The sequence below is a fragment of the Podarcis cretensis genome (assembly GCF_951804945.1).
Source record: "Podarcis cretensis genome assembly, chromosome: 1".
In the NCBI taxonomy this organism is placed as follows: Eukaryota; Metazoa; Chordata; class Lepidosauria; order Squamata; family Lacertidae; genus Podarcis; species Podarcis cretensis.
This window is the reverse complement of record NC_137170.1, coordinates 119,346,003-119,355,962: the sequence shown is the minus strand read 5'-3', so window position 1 is coordinate 119,355,962 and position 9,960 is coordinate 119,346,003.

The following is a 9,960-nucleotide window of genomic DNA, read 5'->3' as shown; positions in this document are numbered from 1 at the left end:
GGGGGGAGTGGGCGAAAAAGGTGAAGCAGAGGGCGCGCTTTTTAGACCTTTTTTTATATATATATAAAGACTGTTGTTGGAGAGACTTGAACCCGGCCAGAAAGGGCAGAGACGCAGACAAAACAACCATTCAGTAAACAATAAACCACGACCTTATCTTCCTGGCGAACAGCAATAGAAGCGGCTGGAGATCACGCGCAGGCTCCCCTCTCCGAAAAGAAAAGGGGGGGGGGAATCAGACTAAACCAAGCAAAATTTAAAGGGGGGCAAAAAAACCAAACAAACCATGAAGCAAACGAAACAACAACCCGCCACCCAGGACCCCACCACGCAGCCCTTTTGGAGTGGATTATTATAATATAGCTATACGTATAAACCTACTGCAGACTAAAGCAAGTCGTAATCGACAAAGCAATCAACCACGACGCTTTTTCTATTTAAATATTGGAAAAGGAGAAATCGTCCTTTACACACACACTCAGACACACAAACACACACAGAGGCTTAAGGTGAGAAATTAAACTGGAAAACGGTTGAGACAGTTTATCTCTGTATCATCAAACAAATGTATAAATAGGGTTTCAAAACACACACACACACACACAAAGGATCGCGTTCTCTCTTTTCCCCTTGTAAATGTCAGTTCTAATAGGGATTTTTTTTGGGAGGGGGTAATTCCTGAAATTCAGGGGAGTTTTTTTTTTTTTTTAAAAGAAATTATTATGATTATTATTATTATTTCTGATGCACTTTGTGGAGGTCAGTATATATGTAAGAGATATTTAACATGTTGAGTTAACATTTCACTCACACCAGTAAGTTAAGGTTGTTTAAAGGAATTAAATGCGTTTATCTGTATTGGGGGGGGGGGACGACGACACTTGGCATAATATTTTCATTTTGGTATTATTAAAGAACTCTGAACAATGCGCTCTGGGGTTTCATTTCCACCCCGCCCCCTGCCTCAGCCAAAGGACTTTGCATTGCGATCTGCCTTCCTCTTACTTAGATCGTTTTATCTCCAGGTACATGGGATCGGATTAGGCTTGCAATTCTATACACACTAACTAAGGCACCAGGGGCCCATTGAATTCCATAGGATTTCCTTCGGGTAAACACGCTTCCGGGTTGTGAGTTTCATGCGTTCAGGCCGAATGAAAATGCTGAATGCTATGAATACTAAGGATCTGGTGTCAGCCATGACCCCTCAAGGACAATAGATAATCTGAATAAACCAAGTCCCCTTATTTAGGATTGTTGTTCGTATCCTATTGAAAGGTCAGCGACAAAAATCGCCCGTTGATTCGGATGGGCTGCGATCCTAGAGCGCCTGGCAGCAGCCCAGTGTGTGAAAACCCAACTTGTTAAAGCGACTTATTTATTGTTTAAATGATAGACATCGCCTCCCCAGAAAGAAATAAGAGACCCATCTTCAAACCCCATATCCGATCTTGGGAGATTTTCATAAATGAATTGCCTCTTATAAAGAGTTTAAAGATAAACCTGGGGCCGAGCAAGTATTTACTGTGTTAAAAAGCCTGCAACGCATCCAACAAGGTTGCTCAGGTTAGAGAGTGAGGCAGCCCCGAGGGAATAAATAGCTAGAGTCAATACTCCGGAAAAGACATTTCATGCCTAAATGAAAATCTTGTTAAATGTTATTAATTTTGACTTGGAGCACAGAGCAGCCCCCTGTGCCTTGTATTCCCTTATTAGAGATTCATGTCTTATCAAATATCTAATTAATCTCCTAGACATCATTTGTTCTGGCCAACTTTATCTCAGCTGGTCCGCGGGGAAAACCCTCAGAATATTCTCGGTGACAAAGCTTCCCTTGAAGATCCTTTTAATTGTCTAAATTAACTGCGCCGAATTTGCATGTCAAACGGCTAAGGGCAACCTGAGATAAAATGTAAACGTTTTAAAAAGCTTCCCCCAAACCAAGCACTTGATTTGATAACTGGTCCTTTTTTTAATGCTAGGGAAGACAACTGGCTCCTTTCCCTTTTCAAAAGACAGTTGATCTATGCAAATAGTGAATTGGAAATGCTTATGTCTCCCCCATGCAGTCAAATGGTCCTCGCCTGTTATTTGAATATCAGTGGCTCTGCTATTGAAAAGGTTCAAGGATGCTCTCTGACTTCTTTGTGATTACGCAGTGCAGCGTCTTATTCTAAAGGGGGGTGGAAAAAAACCTCAGGAATAATTAAAGCCTGGGATAAGGCCTGGGAACACATTTGGGACAGGAATCTCATTTAGACGGGCTCTTTCAAAATAAGGCACAGTTAAATTGACCAGAAGGCAATTATTGAAATGAAAATGATTTTCACTCCTTTTGTCTTCTGACCACCAACTTAACAGTCGCAGGATACCTTTTTTTTTTTTTTTTTAAAAAAAGGGAAAATCGTTCCAATGAGATAATTGCGCTACTTTAAGGGGGAAGAGAGAGACTCTGCGAAGGAGCAGAGAGAAAGAGGTTACATTGGGGGGGGGAGGGGAGAAAGTTAATTTAGATTGCACGTTTCCAGAAAGAAAGGCGAAAATATATGTGAAGCCCCTTTTTTATTTTACGAAATTGCGCGTGCAAATGCAAGCCACCCAGCCGATCCGATCCTATCCTATCCGCTGGATTTGCTGGCAAAAGTAGGCGAAAGAATCCCTGAATAAAAACATCTGTTGTGTCTAGCAGGGCTCGTATTTAGCTTCCCTCGGTAATTGTGCTGAAATGCAGCCGCTGAAACCGGGGCTAGATTATAATGTCTCCAGCAGTATTGTGAACCCGGAGTCTTTCAATGCAAAGCTGAGAAGGGCTGGCAGAAGCTTATCTGCAGGGAAGGGGCAATTTCACTTTGAGCTGTTTATCTGTCTACCGGTGTCGGTGGTGGTAAATAATACGATCCTTATTTATTTTATTTGTTTCGCCCGACTCAGGGCGGTGTCGATAATGGGCTCCTCTCTCCCTACTCTGGCAAGCTTAATTTGGGAGGCGGTGGGGAGGGGAGCGCTTGCTAAGTGTATGAATCTCTCCATGCCCCAGGCCCAAGTCTCCACAATACATTTGTGTTGTTTATATTGGGGTTTTGGGAAGGAGGAGAGGGAAGACAACGGCAGCTGGGGGGGGGGCAGAGGACACGCTTGAGGAAGGGGCAAAGTAAACAGAAAGCTTTATGAGCTATGCAGGATACAGCTTCCCTCCCTCCCTGGTCAGTTGTGCTGTTGTTGTGTGGGGCTTGCCTAAGGAATGCGTCCTGGCTGGGTTGTTTGGGAAGCAGGCTGCTTTGTTTGCGATCTGTAATAAAAAAGAAACAAAAAAATAAAATAAAACCCAGATCAAAGGGCTCCCCGTCCAGGTCCCACTTTCTGCCAGGCCGGGGTTACAATTCTCAGCTCAATGATCAAGGACCTCTTTGCATTCCTGTTGCCCCTTCGAGGTCAGGAAACGTCCATCATTTACAGACTCCCCAGAAACGGAGAAGGGGAAAAACTTCAGAGCCTGGCCGAGAGGGGAATAAGAAGGAATGCTAACTTTTTTTTTTCCTCCCCGCGGAGGAGGGGGATATTTATCCAATAACCGGAAACAAATCTGATCATTGTTAGAACTCTCAGATTTTCGCAGTCCCATATGTTTGTGTGTGTGTGTTTATGCACACATAAGAAAGGATGAGAGCAGAGGCAAACTCGCTCCCTCTTTTCCATTTGTTTTAGTGGAGAGACACCCCCGCCCTCTTAAAAGGGGATTTGGAGAGCCTAGACAAGGCACCAGGAAGGGGAATATAGGCTGGGGCGGTGTGTGTGTGTGTGTGTTTATGGCTGAGCGGGATTGTGGGGGAAGAGAAAACTGCTTTCACTGGATAGCACTTTACGCATGAGGTTCACCCAAACGACTACAATATTTGTACTTTCTCTCACCCCGGTATTGTTACTTCCGGGGGAGGGGGACACACAAGTCAAAAGAGGGCTGGTTTCAGCACGCGGTTTAGATCGGCGGGCACATCAACGCGAACCCTCCGGGGCTGCAACCCAAAATCTGGCTTCCCTAGGCTTGCTGCTAAGCAAAAACAGCAGAGGATGGTGCTTTAGGTGGTAGAGACTGAAGTGGGGAGGGATCGCCCACTGCTTACCAGGGAGGGAGGGTATCTGAAGCCGATCTGTTGTCCTATTCAACCGGATCTCGCCCCTTATTTCATGCATGCTCCTTGGGGTTTTCTGCTCAAATGCCTCTCTGTTTAATTTTGTTCTATGAAGTTTATATTTGCGCGCGCGTGTGTGCTCATCCTCGTATAACCGCGACAGCTGATTATTTTTCACATCCACCCACTCATACACGCAGCAAGTTTATCTTCTAATTTATTTGCAGCCGTTATCTGTATTCACCCAAGAATCTTTTTCCGAGCTCAAAAAAAAAAAAGCAGATGAGGAATATGCTGCAGAAAAATCCGGCCTATTTGGGTAATTGGTATACTAAGTGTTTATTTTAAGTGAGAATAATTTAGCTACAAATTTCCTTAAGGAATAACATTCTTAACGTATTAAAAAAACCCCTGAAAACTCTGATTTGCTTTTATGTTTGACAGTCACTTTTGAGTCCTTGGAGAAGAGGAGAAGGAGGGGAAGGAACCGGTGGGAGGGAAGGATTCTGGTAATTTCTGACTCTTTGGCGCCATCTAGAGCTCGTCGCGGGGGAAGAGATTCCTTTCCGATTCATTCCGAAAACCGTCTTGTGTTGTATTCTCTGTAAGAGAATTGTGGTACAAACCTCCACTTTTCCCCCTCCCTTTTTGGCCAAGCCGGCACCTCCTAAATCTGTCTACAACGAAGCAGCTAGGACCGAATGTTCAGCAGATGCCACTTATATTGAATTCGTGCATTTGTGAACACTAATAATAGTACATAAACCAAAAGGAGGAGAAAAAAAAATCTTTCTGACTCTGGGAGTCAGGTCATTGTTCCGTTTTTCTTCTCCTCTTTATGCATTCCATATATTAGGGGCATCGATAGGAGTCTTCCCATGTTTCTGAAGACCCCGGCACGCGATGGCTGCAGCTAAGGCCATTTCCCAAGAGGGACTAGGTTTGGACAAGCGCGGCGTGGCCAAAGGCTCTTTCGCCTCTGTGCGCCACGTGCCGAGCGGTGCATTTTATTTGCAAGAGAGAGAGAGAGAGAGAAAGGTTGCAAAGCTCCTTCCGTCCTTTCTTTGGCCGAGGACCTGAGATCGTGGCGTTGCAGATCGATTTCAGACCTTGCGCGCAAAAGCTACGGATTAAGGGAAAGTGGCCGTATATGCCGCCGCCACCTAGGTATGGTGACTCCGGCTCCGCCGCCTGCTGCCGCTCCCTAGGAGCAGTTCGGAGCCTGGCGGCGTTGGTGCTTAAAGCCATTTCTATCCGCTTTCGCTCTGGCACAAATAATGGGGTGCTAATTCCACCAGAGCAAGGCAGTTTGGAAACGAGAGAGTTTTTTTGGAGAAACGCCGTAACGTGGTGGAAAAGGGTTGCTTGGCTCGAGATCAGACCTCCTGTCGTCCCCGTCCCCCCAACTTTCCCATTGCGCAAAAAAATAAAAATAAAAAATGCTTAAATTTCCCCGTTCAAATACTTCCAGTTCCTGGCTTTTAAGCTTGCATTAGACGGCGCAGGAGGCGCAAGAACCACTTGCAGCTCTTTGCGGCGCACTGTAAATATAAGGCTCAAGGAAGGAAGAGAGCAGCTTGGGAAGATCAGAGGAGGAGGCTGACTTTTTTCTTCTTCTTCCCCTCGCTCTATCTCTCTCTCACACTCCCCCCCCCCCGCCTCACCCCGCTTCGCCCATTTGGAAAAAGCCAAGCGGACGGAAACCTTTGATTCCCCCGCCGCCTGGCCAAGAAGAAGGGCAGGCCTGCGGGAGGCCCGGGCGTTTTGGTGCGGTCAGCTATGTAAACGTGGCTGCTCTTCTGCACGGCAGGCTCCGCCTCCCCGCCGCCATCCTCTCCCTCGGCGCAGCCCAATGAGTTTGGGCTTTTGCCTCGCTTGCTGCCGGTTTAATATCCGTCTCCCCGCGCTGCCTGTTTCCAAGATCTGCTAATTACTACTTGGATAGCAGGGCCCCCAAGTCCTTGTCCATTACCCTACTACAAAGTAGGGCTTTTTTGCTTGGGGGGGGGGGCGATTTTTTTTTAATTATTAAAAAAAATGCCTTTCAGCCTAAAGCTGCCTTACCTGAATGTCATAATTACAGTAATTATGTACATCCAAATTACATGCTAATTAAATTAGAATCAAATCGTTCTAAATCGAAATCAAATGAGGTAGCGGGAATTAATCAATGACAACATAAATAGAGAGCTTCCTTAGGGGATATTTATTGTAACGATCCAAGAGGGAATCTGAGCCGAAAAGTCACCTGTTTATTTACTTTTCAATTAGTAATAATTTATGCTTCTTCGCCGTCTAAATTTCGAAGCTGTCGGCTGGTTCCCCGTGCCCTCCTCCCTCCCTCCCCAGCCTCTATAAATCAAATAGAGCATCAGACTGGGATGGAACCGTCAGAGACTCCCCCAGAACCTCTCTGAAATCCGGGGACATCCAGGCCAGCAAAAGGGAGCCCTTCTCTCTCGTTGCCCCATTGAGCCTATGTAGGAGCTATAGCAGGGCACCCTAGGTTTTTCTGTACCGTCCTATTAAGACTGAGCTGGAGAGTTGCGGAATGGAAACACGCGCGCTATTACGCACCAAACACACAGACACCTTCGCCCCTCTCCCTCCGCGTTCGCACCTACTCCGTGCTGCAGAGAGATGAATCAAGCGGGTTTCCACCCAAGAGCCCAATTCCACTGGGAACTGGTCACACACACACACACATCCAGATTTTCTCGGCCAAGTACACGACTGAACGCCGCTAGTGTTTGTGCGCGCTGCGATCCACAAACCGTTTTCAAGTCGTTAGCCGCCATCCACAGAAGTTGGACCGGGCGCAAGTGCACAGGGCCTCCGATCGTTCTCCAGCAGCTCTTCAGTGCAGGATGGCGTGTGTAAAATTATTATGGGAATAGCGTACCCCAACCTGGCTCGGACCCTTTTCCAGGTCCAGGCTTTTCACATGGGGACACTTCTCCCTACCCCACGTTCTTTCCCCAGTCACCTCGGATCATCAATGACATAGACTTGATGGTGCAAACCTGGAATGGCGGGGTTTGCGAGAGATCCCGGTCTCCCTCCCCCTCCCAATTATGTCCCCCCCTCGGGCCTTGGCATGCCCTAGAACAGTGTTTCCCAACCTTTGGTCTCCAGCTGTTTTTGGACTACAATTCCCATCATCCCTGACCACTGGTCTTGCTAGCTAGGGATGATGGGAGTTGTAGTCCAAAAACAGCTGGAGACCAAAGGTTGGGAAACACTGATCTAGAAGACGGCAGCCTTGCAGCGCCATCCTAGGCAGGTCTACTCAGAAGTAAGCCCCCGTGAGGCACCAGTAAGACTGGGAGACGGTCGTCGTTGGCTCAGGCTGCAGTCCCGTACGCGCTTCCCTGAGCGTAAGTCCCGCTGAACTCCGTGGGAATGACCTCTGAGCAGACCTACCCACGGTTGCGCCTAGGCGCTAATAAACCGGCCCTGTTCTTTTCTCGCTAAGCGCAGCAGCCAGCCACCTCTTCTTGCTTTCTGCCGCCAGGCGAGCTCCAATTGCCGCCGGGCCGTGTTTGACTGTGTGCAGCAAATGGAAGGACGCGTTGCTCTCCAGGCTCCTCGTCTTTTCTGCCGCCTTTGGCTGACTCCGTCTCCCACCTCGTCCTTCCTCTCCACTTGCTTAAGTATCTGACCCGCCTCCCCGGAGAGCAGCAGCGGGCAACTCGGCCCTCCTCTCGGGGGAAATGCCAAGTAGTGGTGGTAATGAACCATTGCTTGTTTATTTTATTTTTATTATTCCCCTTCTTCCCCCTCCCCCCCCAAAATTATGCCTTCGAAGGCTGAGGGACAAGGCGCCTTTTATTTTACAACCAGGTAAAAAAACAGCCGGGTGAGTGTGTGTTTCTTGTGGTGAAAACACACCACGCTGGGCTTCGACCGGTTGAAGCGAGTCTCCTCAGAGCAAGCGGTTCTGTCAGTGGCGGGAGAGAAGCGCCTCCTGAGCATAGCTGTCAACTTCTTGCGAGGAATCCTATTCGGAATAAGGGAATTTCCCTTTAAAAAGAACGTTGACAGCTATGCTCCTGAGTGTCCGCGGGCGCGGGCGCACACCTGTGGAAACAGGAATCTCCTGCGCGCGAAACCTATCGCTTCAGGCGAAATTCACGTGGGCCGAGGCGAGGGGATTCGCCACTCGGCCTGGCTATAGAGGGCTTCGGGTGCTGCTGGTTTGAGGAGGAGGAGGAGAGCGCGAGGGCCCAGCTTCTCCCACGGAGTAGCCCAAGCACCCCCAACCTGCGGCCCTCCAGATGTTTTGGGACTACAGCTCCCATGATCCCTAGCTAACAGGACCAGTGGTCAGGGGTGATGGGAATTCTAGTCCAAAACATCTGGAGGCCCGCAGGTTGGGGATGCCGGTAGCCTGTCAGGGCAATGGCGAGTTGGTGTTTTTGCAGCAGCAGGCAAGCCTCCTCCCTCAGAGCCTTGATTCTCCCGCAGGAAAGAGCGGGACGTTCCTCACAGGAGGGAGGTTTATAATGGCGCAGTAGTTTGCAGCTGCCCCTTCTCTGCGCAACTCTGGAGCCCAGCTGCTGAGGATGAGGGAGGGATGCGCGCGCAAACGACGCGCAGAGTTGGGGAGGCGTCGCGGGGGTTTATTTGCTTTCCGCGGCGGCGACGGCGGCGTCCCGGACCATTTGCAAACCAACAGCACCTCCTGCAGGGTTCGCTTTGCCATCGTCCAACGAAGGTAGGCAGCAAGACTCAGAAACCGTTTGTTAGACGCAAGCCCTGAGGTTCATTTTTTTTACAACTTCCCAAACTTCATTCTCCAAATCGCCTCCCCCCGATTCACCACGAGACAGAACAGACTGGGTTAGGGACAACACATTTCTACAAGGGTGTTTTCTTTTGTTTTTTTTGCGGAGGGTAGGAGCTGCAGCCACACTTTTATATATATTTGGGTACATTCTTGCCATATCTGGTGCAGTTCCAGTGCTCCCCCCCCTAAAAAATGTTTAGGGGTACTCTCATTTTCCTACTCATATTGAAATACTGCCCCTCAATGGGGCCAAACTTAGATTCACAAAATGTTTAGGGGTATGCATACCCCTGCGTCCCCCCAGAAAAAAGCACTTTGCAGTTCTAAAAAGGTAAATGTGTTAAAAGGCAGAGAATTTGGTGTAGTTAATGTGCTTTTCCAAACTCTCTTGCTATATGCTGGGGCTTTCAGGATTATTGGAGCTTCCGCTTCAGCAAAATTAAGCTGATCCTTATATACTGTGGAGCTCCCACAGGATGAGCAATGGCAGTAAGAAAGGTTTTCATCCATAGCCAGTTGCTCATATGACACTGTTCACAAGGGCAAAATTTTAGCCTTGATTGCAAATCTTCTGCCTTAAGCCACCCAATTCTAGTAGCTTTCTGTATTTATTTTTTTAAAAAACTGTGAATAAGCTGAAAGCTTTCTGCTCATACTTCAAAATGGTATTCAAAAATGTTTTAAGGGCAAAACAGCAAGATACGCTTTAAACTTGCTCTTGACTGTTGCTCTGTCAGAACAGGCTGATCTGGAGATACAGGTGGCTGCTCGATACGATCTCAAAATATACAATCACAGAAACATTCACCATAAGCTTCCCAGCTGAATATTCTTCATGATTGCATCAGTCTGAGATACATTGCAAAGAGGCAATGAGCAGTATTAGGGTCCACTCTGCATTGCATGGGTCAGGTTTAGACAAATGAACAGAAACAGTTAAAGGCCTTTCTATTCGACCAGGAACACAGGAGAAAATAAATAAATCAAGTCACATGTTTGTGGTTTACCTTGATGAACTGCCCTAACAGCAACGAAACTGGA